The sequence below is a fragment of the Pinus tabuliformis genome, chromosome Q (assembly GCF_031772625.1).
Source record: "Pinus tabuliformis cultivar Carrire ecotype Pingquan chromosome Q, CPIR1, whole genome shotgun sequence".
In the NCBI taxonomy this organism is placed as follows: Eukaryota; Viridiplantae; Streptophyta; class Pinopsida; order Pinales; family Pinaceae; genus Pinus; species Pinus tabuliformis.
Window position 1 is genome coordinate 1,280,471,737 of NC_142296.1, and position 19,786 is coordinate 1,280,491,522.

Genomic DNA, 19,786 nt, shown 5'->3' on the forward strand with positions numbered 1-19,786 from the left:
CAACGCCCCGTTGACGGGGTTAGTGATGTATGGTGTAACAATGTGTCTTGGAACTTTCTCTTAATTCAAAAGCCTATTAACAGGCCAGCACGTTTTCATACATGTATTGTATGTGTTGTAAGACTGATATTTAACACTTGTAATGCATGTTGCTTTAACCATGTGTTCTACATTTGAACTGATTCATTTGTTGTAATGCATCACCTATTAATGGAAATGTGTTGTATATGTTTTTAATGATGTCCCGTCCATGTCGACTACTCTACCAGACATCAGACAGACCTTTCACATGAACCTTGCTGCAACAACCATCGCACTCGTCTCAGACTAATCTATGAGTGATCTACGTGTTATCTTACCTTGTATGTTATGGCAGTTGCATCCGAGTGTATAGCACTGCCGGAAGTTGTGCATGTCCTTTTTTGTTGTGTGTTCCTAGCTGAGTTGGGACTGATCACTTTCAACCTGAAACTCACCTTCACTCTCTTCCCCTCACAGTGAAAGAACCATTGAAACAAGTAAAATTACACTCACCAAGCATGCGAAGCTCACTTCTCGAAGACAAAGCGAAATTGTCCAATATGAATTTCACAAGAGTTGAGGCAAATCCTTAAGACAATGGCAGCCAGGCCATCATACCGGATGGGACTCCCACACCAAATGGCATGAGGTCTAGTTGGGACTTCATACTAGGGTGATCCCCTGAATGTTGATAGGTCCAGCACTATCAACACAAACTCTTGCAAAGATCAATTCCAGGAGGCAATGGAACATGAGGAGAAGAAATGGAGAGAAGCACACAATATGATCAAAATTTGAAAACCTAAGTGCTCAAACCTAGACACATACATTAGATTTACAAACTATGATTATTATCAAAATTCAAGATGATTATTAGAAAAAATCAACAAATCTATACACGTACATTAGATTTACAAACTACGATTATTATCAAAATTTTCTCACCATAAAATATAAAATAAGTTTTTCAAAAATTATGGGAAGCACCTTTTCTCAAAAGTATGTCGTTCAAGCCTACCTCTGCCCATGGTAACAATTATATTTGTGCAATCTCTATGATTTTTGAAGTTTCCATGAACAACCAACAAGACCAAAAGGGTAGAAGAATTTCATATTCAGCAAAACAGAGGAGAACAAGGCTTCTATGTCTAGAACTAACAACTGAATACCCATGTCCATGAAGCCCCTTTCTTTGTAACGTTTGAAGACATTGGAGGAACTCCTCTTTTTGTTCCCACCATTGTATAATAGCTTAATGGTCCCACTAGTGACCTACATTTTCACAAAGTTGAATAAAAAACCATGAATATTTTAGCTGAAAAACAATTATGCTAACCAAAACAAACAAAAAGGATTAAGATATAAAGTTAGATTCCATAAAAATATTATTGAAATGTGTGGAAGTATTGGTTCATTGGTGAGCTCCATATTATTAATCATTCTATGAATGGTGTGGCCTTATACCACTAGAATGGCATGAGTTTCATAGGGATAAATTTTGGTGAAAGAACCAGAAAACCCACTAAAATCAGGTATAAACAAAAAACAATACACACTTCCATTGCTCCTGGTGATTTTGAAGAGGGGCCATGGAATAGAATCATCATTTGCTTTAACAGGGTGACCAATAATCTTGCCAACCATTGGGATTATAGGTCTCCAAGGAGAATCTGCCACCATGGCTATTTGGTTTGTCTGACATGTAGAAGGATCCAAATTCATCTCCTCCAGACACAAGGTATAGTTTTCCATGCATATTATTCCTCTGCCATTGAGAGCCATCATAAGAGTAGTCTATCATGCCTTTGCAAAAAGAAGCCCTCCACCACTACACGATCATAGGTTGGCACTGCAATGGAAGAAGGTGCCAAGGGAGGTATCATGTCCTGCATGTAAAACCAGAATTTTGCTTCAAAAGGAACTATGAGTGGTGAATTTTCTGAGCAATACTTAATTTTATTTAGTGGAGGGAACCCACCCTTGGTGTTCATTTTCTAATTGTGGGACACCCAATATGCAATCCAAAGTTTTCATGGAAGTTGGCCTCTTCCATAGCTTGCTTAGTGCCTGCAGAATTTGAACCAGACTTTGATGTTATCTGGTTTCATGAAGCTAAGAAGAATGATAATTTTTTAGTATCCATGAAACGAATATATTGTATTAGGAATTTAAAAATTTCATACCCTCAACATCAAAAGAGAAATATAGAACTATGATATGGCTTGTGTTCCTAGATAACTGAATATGTAGCTCTAGTTAGCAATTTAAATTTTAAAGAACATATTCCAATTAAAAATAGAACAATGAATTGTTTTCTGATATAGGAAATGTGTACACAAAAAATTGATATAGCAAAAACAAGCCACACATATTCTAAGAACAAAAACCATTTTTTGAAAAGACCAAAAAAGATAAATGGTAAAACCACAATGCAAAGAAAAAGGTACAGATTGAAAAAAAAAGGCATCGTTGCAAGAGTTCATTAAAAAAATCAGCTTGAAACCATAAATGGAGGCTGTTGCATGCTAGATTCACCAAGAGGCTGGAATTTTCAAATGGTCCCCATTACATCACATAATTTCAAATGAAACTCATTGTTTTGAATGGTATTATATCATAACAAAGAATGCAAACTGCTAAGTGGGCAATCAATTGATTTTCTCCCATCTTGGTTTCCTCTCCAAGGAGATTTACTCCTCCTGCTAATTTCTTTTGAGAAGGTTACTACCATATGCCTATATTTATGACAGGTTTTTCATCTAAATACTACATTTTTCAATATCCAAATTTGCTTGCACTGACACAAATATATTATCATTACTTTTGGTATATTTATACTTTAGCTTGGGCACAGGTATCCTTGATTTTGTCCATTGGACTCTCATAGCTTGGGCACATGTACCCTTTATTTTTACAATATTTCTACCTTTATATTGGCAAAATGAAAACACAAAATGTCTAGTTGGGTCACATGAAAGTGATTGATCATACAAAATGCAATTTCTTGCACTGCTAAAAACCACATTGTATATCCAAATGTATAAGCAAGGGTTGCTTCATCCAAAATGCAATTGCTTGCACCACTAAAAACTACATTGTATATCCAAAAGTATAAGCAAGGGTTGTAGTATAAGTAGAAAAAGGACAATAGGATTCATTCCAACTCTTCTTCCAGACCTATAGGAAAATCACATGATGACTAGAGTGATGTCCATACTCTTGATGTTGCAATTTCATTTGGCAGGTGTAAGCCTATGAGAAAAGCAAAGCTATTGGTAAATCTAAGGACTGGTGGTATCAGGTTTTGGTGATGCCAATAATGACAACCTCCCACTCTCATAAATATGGAATGATACGTTTCAAGTGGACTATCTACATAGTACACTACATCATTTGACAAACACAATGAGGCATGTGTTCTTTTAATGTTGAAGTTTGGTTGATATTTATGAATGTGCTAGAGAGTGAAGAAAAAATTATTAAAAAATTAAATGAATGTTTGAATAAAAAGTGAAATGGAACAAATTATAAAGGAGTAAATGTGTGTGGGAACTCTGTATGGGCATTGCTAAATAACTTTGAATGGATATATGTTTGGCCTTTACTACATGGATTTCATGGACAAACAAAAATGCTACCCAAAACTATCTGAACAATGGTATCACAAATAGAATGGGGAAAGCATGCCTCATCTATCCTGAGAGAGAAATTTAAGCATCTACACTAGCATGCTTAAAACCTTCACAAAGGACGTGCAAAGAAAAATATTTTCACTCATAAACAACAAATATTAGAAGACTGGTGTCGAAATATTATTAGAGAAAACAAAAGTTACAAGATAAAGGCATGCTACATAATAACCAAAAGCTTACAAGGTGCGTGAGTCTTTGCCCTTTTATAAAACTGATCCCTCATAGTTTTTGCATGAGCTATCATTACAATATTTCCAAAATTATTTGTTCTAAGAAGATAAAGGCTTTCACTTAAAGTCTTCAAACACCATACTAGACAATTCTATTAATGAAGGCATTGAAATATCATGTGTAGGTCCATCAATCATGGACAGGGGTGTAAATATGTTTGAGATCTGGTAATATTGGCTATTAAATTTATTTGGAAACGAAAGTTCTGCTAGATCAATTAATTTGGTATTCCATTTTTTTACAAAATTATGCAAATGCAGTTTGTAGTAACCAAGAAATTAGTGCATAGGGTTGCAAACAATGGATGCTAGTTAGAAAAAATTCATGTGTATATTGGTGACTATGCAAACCTAGTAACAAACCTACTAAAAAAAACCTTTCCATACAACACAACAACCATAACAAGCCTTGCTATACTGCATCCGCTTTACATCCATGTACAGACTACAAAGCCATACAACAAGGAGGGAAATTCTACAATATGTGTTGTAACTCAAATTGAACCAATTAAATTTTTTTTTTTGCTTCTTTTATATTGGCTCAAACTCCGCTGGCTTTTTCTCTTATTAAAATCCATGTGGGTGTTCTCATTCATTTGACATGTCACAACTCTGTCCAACATTTTCCATCAACAATATGTGGGATCAAGCCTATTTACTTGTATTTGGTTTAAACTAGATACTACATCTTTCATCATATTGCTCTCAAAGGGAACATGCTTGAATTTTCTGGCTTGAAGTTTCAGAATAGTTAGGATGACTTGCCGATATGATTCATAGCTATTTTCTCTTTTCTTTTGCTGGAATTGAAAGCAGATTGATATTGGCACTAGAAATAGAAATTGATTAAGGCATATGGGCAGTGCATAATGTAATTGCAGTGGGTACCACCATATTTATCATTTAGGGTGGCATTCATCCCATAAGGATTTCCACCAATGACTTACATGTGATTAATTTAAATCAATTTAAAATTAAAATGGTATAGGGTGGTTGTGAAAGGACTTGTGACAAAATTTTAATTCCTCAAAAAGGTGAACGCATTAAGAATAATAACCTTTCTAAGACAACTAAAATAAACAAGCTCGTGGTAAAGAAATTGATTAGGTGTTATGCGTTTGATGGAATTCATGATAGCTACAGGAAAGATAGTTTCTAAGTTGCAATTAGACCATGGTTTGGTTATGGAAATAGATCCAACAAAGAGAAATAGGGTTACCTTCGTTTTTGAACAAGCTGCAACTCACAAACTAAGTGTTGCCAGGGCTTGGGACTTCAATGATGGTCAGTATAGGGTATTGTAGACTTCACCTGGTGAAAGTGGTTTCATTGATGTAGGAGATTCTTGAGAAGTGAAATATTTTTCCCTATATGGTGGCTATCAACTAGATCATGCAATCTTAACCCTATCACTGGAACCTAGAGATAATTATGAAGTTCAAGTTCAATTTTCTCTTGAACATGGGATTCTTGCAATGTTGGTATTGTATCTACATAGAGGTGTCCTTACCCTTCTAGTGCATTTGACATTGGATCAGATAGAAAAATGATGTCATTCTAAATAAAATTTACGTTTATAAAATGATTAAGAGGGTCACTACAAAGACACAAGTTTCTATAATTTGGGATTCTATATAGTATTGGGTTGAGAACTTAGAGTGGGGGTCAGTTTATGTAATTCATTTGTTTCTAGTTCAATACCAAAACAATGTCAGAAGGATGTCATAACGGTTTCCCAGAAAAATCATCTCATGACACTGTATTGAGTGCCAAAAAGGTCAATCTCTTTGCATGGTTGATTCCTATTTGGGTAACATGTTTAATGTATGGGGTTGTCTTTGCACAATGTTCTACTTTCTTCATAAAACAGGGCAGCACAGTGGATAGTGATTATTGGACATATTGAGATCCCTCCTACATCCTTGCAGTGTTTCATAGCCTTCAGTATTATTGTGCTTGTGCCTATGTCTAATTGGATATTTGTTCCACTAGCCAAAAATTTTACAGGTCTCAAGCATGACATTACGATGCTCCAAAGGATAGGATTTGGGACATTTGTTTATGTTCTTTCCATGATAGTTGCAGCACTCACATAACTCAAAATACTTAAAGCATAAAAGGATAATGGTTTAGTAGACCTGCCCAATGCAACAATTCCAACAATTATCTTCTAGTTGCTTCAACCATACATTCTTAATGGCATATCAGAAATCTTTGCAATTAGGTCAAGTACAAGCAACAATGAAGTTTATGAAATTTGGGGCAAAACCAGACACCTTCTACATTGAAAAAAGTGCCATAGGAAGTGGAAAAGGGAAACCTTATAGAAAATCTTGAGATCTTATTTAACTCATGCATCCTTCATGATTGGAAGGATTCAGTCATGACATTGTAGGCAACCAAGGCTCTCTTGCCTTGATCTGAAGATCTCGAAATTGTCAATCGGTTCATTAATGCAATTGCATGTAAAGCAATGGTGGATTCTTCAAAGGTAAAATGGTCTTACAACCACAGTACAGGACAAAAGTGTTATAAGGCACCGGAGAGTGTTTCAAGCCCTTCATTGCGTGAACTTCATAGCTGGAGATACTACATCAACCCAAGCATTCAAATGATTTTGTGTGATTGTGGTGTTTTCATTTGAAAAACTCTATGAAAGTGGTATAACCATGCTATAATCCTTTGGAAGTGTTATGTCTTGTTTACTATCTTCTTTTGGATATTTAGAAGATTTACTGAATCCCTGATCCATTCAATGGGGTAGGTTTCTCTAATGGATTTCCTAACAAAAAATTGTAATGATTGAACAAATAATGTCTTCATGTTAGATTTTTTTAGAATTTCAGCTATTACTGCAAGCCTTTCCATGAAATTTTGTTCATTATTAGGAAAACAATGAGCTTATTACAAATTTGGACCCAGATTTGTAGTTGTTGGTCCTAAATTGTTAAATTTGGAAACTAGGGCCAAACTCCACCTTGGACAGCTCATATGATGCAACTCATATTTTTATTGAATTCCTCTTTCCAAGAGGTGTAGGATTGATCTAAATATCATCTCATTCTAACATGTACAAATGGAATTATGAATTTATTTCTATTATGGACAAATTGTCAAGGTCGAACAGTAAACTTATGTAGGCTCAGAAGCCCAAAAGACATGTCTTTTCATCCTCAACATTGCATATAAATAGAAGGTGAATCTACCTCATTTGGACATCATTCATTCTCACACATATTTATCTCTCCTCATCTGGTTGGGTCATACAACTTCAGGGCATCGTTCTTCTCCTCCACACGTGAGAAGTTTGACTGTGATTTTCTATTTTGGGAATTGAGCGAATTGCAGGAAGGTTTGACCAGCATTGGTTAGGCAGTAGTTGACCAATTTTGACTACATTTTTCTTGGGGAATATTCTGTTTGGACATGCCTCATTTCTGGGCACATAAATCAAGAAATTCAGAGTTGGTTGACCAAAGTTAACCACAACAAGTTTGGCCGCAGGTTTGACTCCACATTGACCAATTTTTACTGATATTTTTGTGACTGTTTTGGGCTGATTCGAACTATCCTTAAAGGTCCATCTGATTGGGTTTGACCAAGTTGATTTGGAGGAGATATTCTTCCATGTTGACCAATGTTGACTTTCTGGTTAGGGCATGTTGTTGACCGCTATTTGACTGGACAAATTTTGACTGTGATTGGGAAATAAATTTGTATATTGTACTCTCTCTCTCTGTTGAACATTTGAATAACAATAAGAAGATTTGATCAAAGGGTTTTCCCCACATTGGGGTTTTTCCTTAGCATCCGCCAAATATTGTGTCCTCTTGTCTTGGCTTGTCTTCTGGTTATTGTTTATGTCCTATCTACATTTTACTATATGTTAATGTGATTGCTAATCTAGAAATTGATATTAGGCTAATAAGAAAATTGAAGTAAAATTTCTCTTAAGCATAGAACATACCATTGTTATCTAAAATTAACATGGTATCAGAGCTGAGGTGAAGACAAAGCCCAAGCAAGAGTGAGAAGAGAAATCACTGAGATCTATTGATCAAGGACAAGATTCAATGGCCTCCACATCCTACTTCAAATATGATGACAAGCTTCATGATAAGTCTGATTATCATGCATGGAAGATGTCTCTTGATTTGACTTTAGAAGAGCAAGATTTTATGGACTATGTGTAGGGAAAAATTACCTAACCTCCTTCAAGTGCATTGGTTGCTACTAAGAAAAAGTAAAAGAAAGGTGAATTCAAAGCCAAGAAGATCATCATGAATTCTATTCATAAGCATTTAGTTGCTTACATCTCCGATTTGAACACATCAAAGGAGATATATGACAAGTTGGTTGGCACATTCAAAGCTAGCAATGCAAACCAAGTCCTTTTTCTCAAGAACAAGTTAAAAGACATAAACAAGGGAAAAGGTGAAGATATCCAATCCTACTTTATGAGTATTACCAAGATAAAAATGATCTACTTTCTATTGGAGAAGTTATTGCTAACGGGGAGCTCACTCATATTTCCATTGGACGTCTCCCTTGTGAATGGCATGTGTTCAACACTACTATTCTCAACAATGATAGGATTCCAAGTTTTGAAGAATTGCTGACTAAATGTTCTCAAAAATATACAAGGATGATGGAAATAGACATGCCTTCAAATATGAATGATCCTATTGCATTCTCTGCTCATGCTAAAAATAAGAACAATGCAAGTTCAAAGAAGAAATGTCAAGGAAGACCGGGATTCAAAAATGGAAGGAAGGGAAAATGGTTCATTTGTAACAAGTTTGGCCACTATGCTAGGGAGTTTCCTAATAGAAGGGATACACCTCATGATGATGAAAACAACAACCACAAAAAATTCAGGGGCAACAACAATCAAAGGAATGGCAGGTTCAACAACAAAGGAAAAATGAATGCTTTTGCTACTCAACTTAGAAATGCTTGACCTCCAAAAATATCAAGAAACTCTAGGTATGATGAATCTAATGTTATAGATAACAAGCAATAATAATTTTATCCTATATCTTCCCTTTCTCCTACCTCTCCTCTAGACACCTTAGGAAATTGGTTGATTGATAGTGGTGCCTCAAGGCAGTTCATTGGGTACAATGAGGATCTTTCAAATCTAATAGAAAAGGATACAAATTTGGAAATTATCCTTGGAGACAATGCCACCTTTCTTATGACAGGAGTTGGAAATGTTACTCTTCAATTGAATCAAGGTAACACAGTTCATCTACAATAAGTACTATATGTACCCGATCTAAAGAAGAACCTGGTATCTATCTCAACGATGGAAGACAAAGGATTCAAGGTGGCATCCATCGATGGAAAGGTATGTGTTTGGAAATGAAATTTTAAAGAAGCATTTACTCTTGGATTCATGGTTCATATCCTATATCAAGTTGGAGGAATTCCATTGGGAGCTATGTCTTGTGACACATCTCTCCAATCCAAACTATGACACTAGAGGTTTGTTGATCTTCATTAGACGGCTCTACCCAATGCAAGGAAGATGGTTATAGGTATGCCCAAATTCAAAATAGAACATGAAGGTGTTTGTCAGGGATGTGCCGAAGGAAAACATACAAGGGGACCATTACCCTCAAGTGATAGCAAGACTACTGACATTTTGCAATTGGTTCATTCTGATCTATCTGGTATGTTTCCCATGACAACTTTGGGTGGATATTTATATTATGTTATCTTTGTGGATGACTTCTCTCGCAAAACTTGGATATATTTCTTGAAGAAGAAGGATGAAGTGTTCTCATGGTTCCATTCTTTCAAAGCCTTGGTTGAAAATCAAATTGGGAAGAAGATCAAAATATTAAGGACCAATAATGGAACCGAATATGAATCAAATGAATTCAATGACTATTTTAGAGAAGTTGTCATTAAGAGGGAGACTACTACTGCATATACTCTTGAGAAAAATGGTGTTGCTGAAAGGAAGAATAGTTCTATCATAGAAGCCACTCATGCCATGCTACATGATCAAAGCCTTCCGAAGTTCCTATGGGGTGAAGCTGCCAACACTGCCATGTACATTCAAAATAGATGCCCTCATCAATCGTTGGAATCCAAAACTCCCGAATAAATTTTCACCCATAAGAAACCTGATGTTCCTCATTTTAGCATTTTTGGTAGTCCCATGTATTTTCATGTGTGGAAAGAAAAAGAAGAAAATTGGATGCATCTCGGAAGAAAGGAACATTTGTGGGCTACAATGAAACTTCCAAGGCATATAGGATCTATGTGCCTAGTCAAAAGGAAGTGAAGATAATTTATGATGTCACCTTTGATGAAGTTGCTTCCCTTGAGAATATTAGCAACCTTCTTATTCCAAGGAAGGATGAAGAAGCAAATACAGGAAAAGAGGGAGAAATGTAGGATGAGATGATGCCCGATGTTTAAGAACTAATGGATCCCATTGATCCAACTTCTCATGAGCCCTCCTCCTCTAAAATGAGATCGTCATGGCATAGGGAAACTCTACCAAGCGGGACATTTTGTGAAAGTAAGAAGCTGAATAGGTACCAAGGGTACTTAACTACCATGATCACCATTATTCAATATGAGCCTTGCTCATTTGAAGAGTTGCGAAGCACCAAGTATGGAAGGATGTTATGAATGAAGAGTATGAGTCAATTATGAAGAATGATGTTTGGGATGTGGTCCCTAGACCTTAGAACAAATTTGTTGTCACCTCTAAATGGGTCTATAAGATCAAACATGGAGTAGATGGAAGTGTTGTAAATTTCAAGGGAAATTTTTTTGCTTGAGGCTTCTCTCAAAAGGAAGGTGTGGACTATGATGAGATATTTGCACCAGTTTCTCGATACATCACCATCCATTTGATCATATCCCTTACTGTCTTGCAAAGATGGAACCTACACAAGAAGGATGTCAAGACTTCCTTCTTGCATGGTTCACTTAAGGAGGAAGTCTATGTAAAAAAACCCGAGGGGTTCAAAGTCCAAGATCATAAGACACATGTATGTAGGTTGAACAAATCCCTCTATGGGTTGAAGCAAGCACCTCGGGCTTGGTATGAGAGGATCGACAGCCATCTAATGAAGTTGGGATTTACAAGAAGTGAAGTTGATCTAAACCTTTACTTTAAGGTTAAGAATGATAGACCTCTCATCTTGGTACTTTATGTGGATGATCTCTTTCTGACAAGTACAGACTGTCTCATTCATCAATGCAAGAGGGAGTTGGCTTCCGGATTCAAGATGAAGAACCTAGGACCGATGCATTATCTCCTAGCATTGGAGGTCTAGAAAAAGCCAGGTGATATTTTCCTTTCTCAAGGAAAATACATTGTGAAGCTACTTGAAATATTTGGGATGGTGGATTGCAAGTCCGTGACTACTTCGATGGAACTTAACTTCAAGAAGTTATGTGAAAGTGTTGTTGGGCCTGATTTGGGAAATCCTTCTGAGTATCATCAACTCATGGGGGGGCCCTGATGTTCTTGGTGAACTCCGGTACGGACATATGTTTTGCAGTGAATAGATTGAATCATTTTATGGTCAAGCCTCATCGTATTCATTGGATTGCTACCAAGAATGTTTTGAGATATCTTCAGGGAACAATCACCTATGGATTGAGATACACTATTGATAATGTGAGGCTCCATGGTTACTCTGATGCAGACTAGGCTGATAGTGTGGTGGATCGTAAAAGCACATATGGATTTTGCTTCTCTCTAGGTTTTTCTTTGATATCCTGGATGAGCAAGAAGAAGAAGTCAGTTGCTTTGAGCACTGCTAAGGCTGAATATATTGTTGCTAGCATGGCCTCCTGTGAAGTTTTTTGGCTGAGGAAGCTCTTTAGTGAGTTGTTTGTACATGTGATGGATACCACCATGATATTTTGAGACAACCAAAGTGGGATTCCTCTTTCTGAGAATCTTTTGTTTCATGACTGCTCCAAGCATATTGATATCAGGTACCACTTTATTTGCTATATGGTACAATAGGGAGAAGTAAGGCTCCATCACGTTAGGACTGATGAACAGGTTGCAAATATTCTTACGAAGCCCCTAAGGAAGGTCAATTTCTTAACCTTCCATGAATAACTTGGATTCATGGAGAGACCCTCTTATGAGGGTCCCATATGAGATGGATATTAAGATTTGGGAGCTCTAGGGGACTTGGGGTACTTCTTCGAGTGATGACCGACGATAGGGTGAGTAGTTCACCTTCTCCTAGTGGTGCGTTGTGTATAGGGTGAGTGGTTCACCTTCCCTTGTGATACCCCATGTTGATATATGCATAGGATGAGTGATTCACCTTCTCCTATGGCATATGAGTAGGATGAGTGGTTCACCTTTTCCTAGCAATACAACCTACCCATGCAGTCTGGGACTCATGGGAAGTACCTATCATCTGACCAATGAGTAGGGAAATGAGGATAGGGACCATATTACTACTGATGGATGCATCGTGTAATACTGTACTCCCTATGCTAGGATGTTTTTATCATGTTGACTGTTATTTGTCTGGACAGATTTTGACTGTGACTGGGAAAATAAATTTGTATATTGTACTCTTTGTCTACTGAAATTTTGAAGAATAATAAGAAGATTTGATCAAAGGGTTTCCCCCACATTGTGGTTTTTCCCCGGCATCCACCCAAAAATTGTGTCCTCTTGTCTTGACTTCTCTTCTAGTTATTGTTTATTTTCTATTTTAATTTTACTATTATGTTAATGTGATTTCTAATCTTGAAATTGATATTAGGCTAATAATAAAATTGAAGTAAGATTGCTCTTAAGCATAGAACATACCATTGTTATCTAAAATTAACAAAATCCATACATATATGCATGCTCACTAGGATGAAATGTTTATATGTCCCACACAAGTTCACATTATCATTACCTGAATTCATGTGAAGAATATGAGAGGGATCATGAGGCTTCATTTGAGTCTTCCCACAGTCTCCAGCTTGCACAACCAACAACTAACATGAATGATGAATAATTCATCCAAGGGAAGATTGGAAAAAAATAGAATAAATAGTTAAACGATGAAACTTGTTACGTTTGAAATGGTTTAGAATTGAAATCACATGCGTCACTCCCAACATAGAGAAACAATGATCCAAGTCTCATTTTCAAAGAAAACCAATTAATCCAAGGCAAATCACAAAAGCCACATGCCTTAGGTCACTTACTTCAACCCACATATAGGGAATGGAATGAAAAAAAAATAAAAGAAAAATATATTTTCAACTACTACATCTCTCAAATAGTCATTACTCGCAAGATACAACTCAATTAACTATGTTGAATCAGCAACATGTCTTACTGTGGAAGTTCCTTGAGTGCTAGGTTTGGAAGTAGTTGCTAGTGCTTGTAATGTCTTTTTATGTTGTACATTTGAATTCTTAAGTGTGTTTGTGTCAGATGTTATTGCTTTCCCAGATGTGGTAACAATGCTTTACTAGGACCTTAGGGAGGATTTGTCTACTAACATTGATCATACTTTTGTGTAGCCTATGCTTGCGTAATGAGGTGCATAAGCGTAGTTGGGTTTACCACTATATGTATCAATACAGAAGGTATTATATTTGAGTTCAGAGTGATTGATCTATTTGTCTGTGAACCTATATCAGTTATCTAGGTCTCTTTTCTTTCTCCACTCTCTTCCTCACATACAAATGGAATCCTTAGATTTAAATTAATATATGTACAATTTAGCCTATTGTGAAGGACTACAAGTTTGTTTGTGGGAAGCAGAATGGCCTACCAAGTATTGAGAGTAGATCACTATTTAGAGGGAGCCTCTAACATCGTCTCTTTGAAAGGGAGGATCATGATAGTATTGGAGGATAATGGGGTGGGAGATTTGATCAAAAATGCAATTCCACCACCACAACATCACGAATAGTTGGCCCAACACAATAAGAATCACATCAAGGCCAATTTGATAAAATTAAATTTTGATAAATATTGATTTTTAATTTTATCAGGGAAAAAGTTTTGGATTCACCTAAAAATATGCACTTATTATGTGTATTGCAGATGTGGATTTCAAAATCAGAATATGATGAGTCTGGCCCCTCAATTGTTCACAGGAAGTGCTTCTAGAATATTGGACATTTGGTACTTCTATCTAGGAGGAGAACTAGATGCATATGCCTTGGTAGTTTTAGGTTCGATGGAGGACTAGCATTGTAAAGAGAGGATTTATGTGTTTATTTGTGCACTAACTTTCTTGAGTCAGTTTTGGGTCTTCGGTTGTTCATTGTGTTGGATTCATGAAATAATTTGAGCTTGTGCTAAAGGATTTCATTGGAATCCTTACATTAGCCAAATTCAAGTTGTGCTAGTATTTTCCACCCTATTGTGCTTGATTCATTATATTTTCTTACATATATTCATACGGATTAGGAAATATTTAGCATGTGTGAAATGTCTCTGCATGATTGTGATCATTGTAAGAGGATGAGTTGTTACCATGTTGTTGAAAACTTGTTGCATGTTTTGTTTTGAATTTATTCATAGGCTCGTAGCTTTGAGCATAATATTTACTTCTCACATCCTAATATTCCTAAAAATGACTTCTCAAACTATGTTTAATCAAATAAATGCATCCCAACTAAATGGGTGCATAGTCATTATCTCGAATTCATTTCTTATCACTTTGAAAGATTAGCACAAAAAACTTAATGAACAGATGGGTCATTTTAGATACATCTTAAGAGAAGAAGCAATGGATTCAACAACCATCAGATAAAATAAAAATAAATTGGATCTTGTGAATCGTTGAAAGGCTAGACACACCTATACTAAATCTAACAAACTTCCTTGTGATAGAGATCAATGATAAGTACCTTGTTCCACTATAATTTTTATTTCATTTGGTATCCCACGAACATTAATGTGAACAACATCAGGATTACCAATAGATCTTCCCACATCAAGTTTTCTTCTAAGGATCTATCCAAAGATAGAATATAGTCAGAGATTGATGCATTGTAAGAGAACATTTTGGCGTACAGGGTGAAGTTGAACATAGCCAATCTCTTTAATTTCAAAAGATGTACATGTATCAGGGATGGATTAATAAATTACTAAAACATTGGTTGTGTACTAGTTACATATAAGCAAAGTGATATCACCATTAGGTGGAGGGAATGGAATGGGGATCAGGGCCCTACTAGCTACATTTAGTCCTCCAAAGCCCCCTGCAGCTTTCTATAGATACAATGAATGAGAGTAATAGTAGATACCTATTTGGTCCTATTAGGTTCCTATACCAATAGGAGTCATAATTTTGATTGACTAAGGTTAAGCCTTGGAATATTGTACACACCTTTGCTTTCTGCAAATGTTTTCCATATTAAAAGATTAAAAAATGTAAAGAGGGTATGTCCTAAAAGAATAATCAAAGGACAAAAAGAATGAAAATAGGTCACAAAAAAATGAAAAATATGAACCCCAAGAAAATAAAAAGACCATGAAAGTGTGCAAGTCAAAATGCCACTACTATTTACTTTTTTATGCTTAATAAATGATTGTGTGCAGCTTGTTACTTATGCCACAATCTATGAATAGTCAAAATGTTTAAACTTGGCTATTTCATGTGTTCAACTTCATGTTTATAGATAGAGAATAAAATCTAACCAAACAGTGTAATCTTGGCAGATAATTAGATAGGTAGAGTAAATAAAAGGATCTCAACTGTTTAAACTGAGCCCTTGGATGAGATAAAGTTTTATTTAGATAGTTTTCTATGTAAAGAAAAGAAAATATTGATAAGGGCTTGCTAGCTTAAATGCACCCTAATAAAGTGAAGAAAAAATGGTAGAATAAGTAGATGGCTAAGTAGAAGAAAGGTTGCAGAAGTATGGTGATTGCTTAGACAAAAAGCATATTTATCATTTTTCATCATATGTTCCAAATACTAATGGACAATTAAGCATGCAAATGGATTTCAAAGTCAATTAATTAACTTCCCCACATTCATTTCACCTCTTTACTTAACTAATTTCCCATAATAAAGTTCAAAGTACTTAAAAACGTTTAAGTCAAACAGGCTTAGAGCATTTCTCTGACTTTTGGAGGGACTGGACCCTCGGCTCAAAGACTTATGGATATCAAGTACTATATTCCCTCATAAAAGTTCACCCCCCCGCTTCAGTTCATTCATTTTCCTAATAATAATCCTTTTCCTATGGTTAAAACACTTTTTGCCTAGGAAAAAGCAATTCTCCCATATAAAACACTTTTCATACCAAAAACCCAAAAAAATGCTTTACCCTAAGTATTAATGAAAATATGTGAAAAACATGTAATTCACAAAAAAACATTTTTCTTAGTGGTTTTCCCTTTTCCACCCATTTTTCATATTAATTGCTAATTTTATTATATTAAATCCCGATAAACCCAATTTCCCGTATATATTTAACTCTTGTGTACAATTTAACCTTACACCCCAGTTTAATTATAAACTATGATTTTTACCTTAAAGCCCGACCAAAACCTTTAACTAGTCGATCTGTGATCAAGTTAATAAAGCCCCCTTTAATCCTCTGTTAATTTCCCCAATGGCCTAATCTCACTTTCAGCCTGATATCACCATAATAAAGTGCCCACCGGGCCCCCCACTAGCCTCCGCACAGCTTTTCCACTCGATCACCACGTGATCGTCCCCCTCCGCATCCGATGCCTATTATCCATATTGGGCCAACCCAATGTTCATCCTTTACCCACCCAATAAAGTGGTTTCCCCCTTGGCCCCCAATGCTATGTGTCATCCGATGAGTGGAATCGGGTGACCCCTCCAAAATACCACCGAGCCCCCAAAAGCAGTGCGAAATAAACTACTTACCGCCCTCCTGCTATGCGACAAATTAACCACTATTCACCTCGTACCTGCGAAAAAATAACGTTTTGCGTATAAAAGCCAAAAGCCCCAAAATTATTTGTTTTCGCTGAAATTTCATCTGCAAGCCTCTATACGCATGCATGACAACTACAAACGTTGAAGCCATCAACCCACGTACAAATTCACTCCAAAGATGCTGCAGACAACCCAATTGGCCTTGCAACCTATACAAAGCCCATTCAACCACTTACAGTCGCCAACCACCCTGCTCAGAGCCAATTCACCCCAGTTCCAAGTATTTAAACCAGAATTCACCAAATACCCTGTCAATTTCAAAGTAACCAGTTGCTGAGTGTTTTTAGTTAAGTTAAAAATTAATTAAAAATACTCAAGAGCTTGAGCCATAAACCACCGCAGAACACCATTTCCCTAAAAAATCTGAATCCCTCCCCACACTCAAATCCACAAGAACTGAGTATGGCTGCCCCAATTGCAATGGATGTGAGGCCCATCACTACACCTCATTTAGACCTAGACCACCTTCCCCTGGCTAACAAAGACTTCCAGATAAAAGATACCACTGTCACAGAGCTCCTGCTCAAAGTGCATTGCCAAATTAGGGACAAGTTCTTGAACCATACTGATGAAATTGGCCTTTGAAATTATCCTGTCTTTCATGTCCATCTATACCCCAAGACATCCCCCTGCAACCATTTATGACTTTGCCACATTCATAGCTGATAGAATGCATGAGCAGTTCAAAAGAATGTGAAATGAAAGGGTTTTCAAGTACTCCTCAATTTTATACCATATGTTCTTATATTATCAATTAGAAAAGTTCCCATTCACCCTCCAAAAGATGGACACCAAGGGTCAACCCAGGTCAGTCATTTTTTGGACACCATTAGTCCACAAGTATCAGACTCCATACTCTTATTCAGATTTCATTGATTTATTTGTGCATCCAGTCATGACAATGTTGACTGGAAACCCTCCTCCAAGAATCAGTCCAAAAATAAAGAGAGTCCTTCAACTATCAAAGCAGACCAAAGTGGGTGACTCGCAACTTTACCAGAACCACACAGAAATCAGGATATATGGTTGCATGCTTGCACTATACAAATTGCCAAGATACCTCCCTATGAGGTTGCTTGCATTATAATACTATGGGAAAATTATCAATGCAAATGAGATAAAATTTGTAAAGGCCAAGAAGAAGGCCAATTTAAAAATAAAATACCAACTAGGCCCCTTCATATGTAACTCTAGGGAGGTTGGGAAAGAGGCAAATTATTTACTACAGAAGATGAAGTTCCAGAGAAGTTTTGTTTGGAGATATGACCCTTTGGAATTTATCACCAAGAAGAGGCAAAAGGTCAAGCTAGGACATTTTATTCACCATCCCATACCTGAGATTGAAGCCTATGCCAACCAATCAGAATGGGTGGAAGGAACCCTAGTTGATGAAGATAGCACCAGAATAGATATAGAGAATGCTCTAATCGATCTTGAAAAACAACTTGATGAGGGTTCTTTCCTACAGGTGCCAGAACAGTCAAACAGGCTAGAGAAATCAAGCAGACCAGAGACAACCATGAGTACCCCCTCAGTTGTGCAGACTCCTCTAAATGAGGAGAAGAGCCTAAAAGGAAGTAGGGAGGAGGCCACCACATCAACAAGGGCCACTTCATAGACTTATGCAGATACAAGCCAAGCAAAAAGACAGAGAGTGAATCCTATCTCTGAACAGGAATACACAGAGGAAACAACAGAAGTCACCAGCACAGAAGGAAACAAGAGCAGGCCCATCACCCCATCAGAAGGCACACCCTCCACATCACAAACTCAAGGGTTGGAAAGGCAGCTCAGTCTTGAGGTATCTTCCTTCAGAATGCCTACTGACAAAGACTAAGACATCAAGGAAAGGTACAAGGAAATAAAAGAAAGGAATGACAAGATTAAGGTCCAAACTTATGCCCAGTACCTAAAGATGACCCCTACCAATCAAGCAAGGCTAATGTCAGCCTTTGATACCAAAGAGGGGAAAATGCAGATGACTTTTATCAAGCCTACAACTCAATAGCCGAAAACAACCTTAGAGTTGAAGAAAGTATATTTTGAAGTGCTGGCAAGGGATATCCATCCCATAGACCAAATTGAACTACACAAGAAAACATGGGAGATGATATACTCCACTTTAACTAGAAAGGCCATAGCTGCCCACCAACTACAGAATTCCTTAAACAACATCTCTGCATAATTCTAGTTGGAAAAGTCCTCCTCACAGGCTAAGGACACAACAATCAAGTCCTTAGAGGACTTAGTAATTGAATTGGGACACGATCCAAAGGATATAAAAGCCACAGAGAAGCTAATTAAGAAGAAAAATGATGATATCGTTGCACTCAAGAAGTAGCTAAAGATACCCCAGCTGCATCATCCACAAACATTAGAGGTCCTAGAAGCCTAGCAAGGACATGAAGAGCTCATGGACTTGGTCCTGAAGCTGAATGATCAACTCAAGGAGACAGAGAAGGAGTTGGACACTTTAATTCAATCGAAGCAAAGTGACTTGGCCACAACTTCCAAAACTGTCATCCCCACGGTATCCATAGCAGTTCCTTCTACACTGGTAGCATCACTGGCACCCACAGCTCCACCTGCAACAACATTGCCAGTAACAGCAGAATCTACTATAGTAGCAGGAGCACCAGGGGACAAAGCAGCAGAACTTGTGAAATCCATGGAAGATATGTCTATCTAGGCTATAGAGATGAAAAGATTGAAGGAAAAGGTGGAAAGTTTGGAAATTGACTGCAAACTTGCCCAACTCAAGCAAAAAGAAGAAACACAAAGGGCCTAGAGAATGGGTGAGAGGATCAAAATCCTGGAAAAGGATTTGACACTTGAGAAGCCACTTAGACAAACCAAGGAAATGCTGTGGGCCAATATCATTGACTCTATCAATGATATTTGGCCATCA

At 36.9% G+C, this 19,786-nt stretch overlaps 1 pseudogene; it reads right to left on the reverse strand.

Moving 5' to 3' along the window:
• Window positions 1–1,136: 1,136 nt before the first annotated feature.
• On the reverse strand, window positions 1,137–19,548 carry LOC149224525 (uncharacterized; annotated as a pseudogene).
• Between the last annotated feature and the right edge of the window lie 238 nt (window positions 19,549–19,786).